The sequence below is a fragment of the Pteropus vampyrus genome, unplaced genomic scaffold, assembly GCF_000151845.1.
Source record: "Pteropus vampyrus isolate Shadow unplaced genomic scaffold, Pvam_2.0 Scaffold640, whole genome shotgun sequence".
Taxonomy (NCBI): Eukaryota; Metazoa; Chordata; class Mammalia; order Chiroptera; family Pteropodidae; genus Pteropus; species Pteropus vampyrus.
Genome location: NW_011889421.1, coordinates 471335 through 471745, shown reverse-complemented (window position 1 = coordinate 471745; position 411 = coordinate 471335).

Sequence of the window (411 nt, the reverse complement as noted above, 5' to 3'; positions counted from 1 at the left end):
TCCGAAATGTTCATCCTTATTCTCTTGTACCAAGATGACGTGAGTCCTATGAGATATGTCGATAGGGATGATAGTGTTATCTTTATTTGTTAATTAAGATATTACATCAAGAAATTTGCCTATTGTTACCTCTCTGACCATTTAGATTCTGAAATTTTGAGGTGAGAGAAGACAGTGATTTCAAATCAATGGGGAAAGGATCAACTATATAAACCTCTTGTAGATTTAGAAAAGATAGAAATGGCTTTTGCCCACCTCCCTTCTCCCTGCCGCCTCGTGCATGCGTGTATGCGTGCATGTGTGTATGTATGTGTGCGTATGTATATGTATATATACTTACACACATATCGCAAATTATAGGAAGGAAGTGGAAGAGATGTTTCCTGCCTCCCTGAGCTTCCCTCCCTAGCC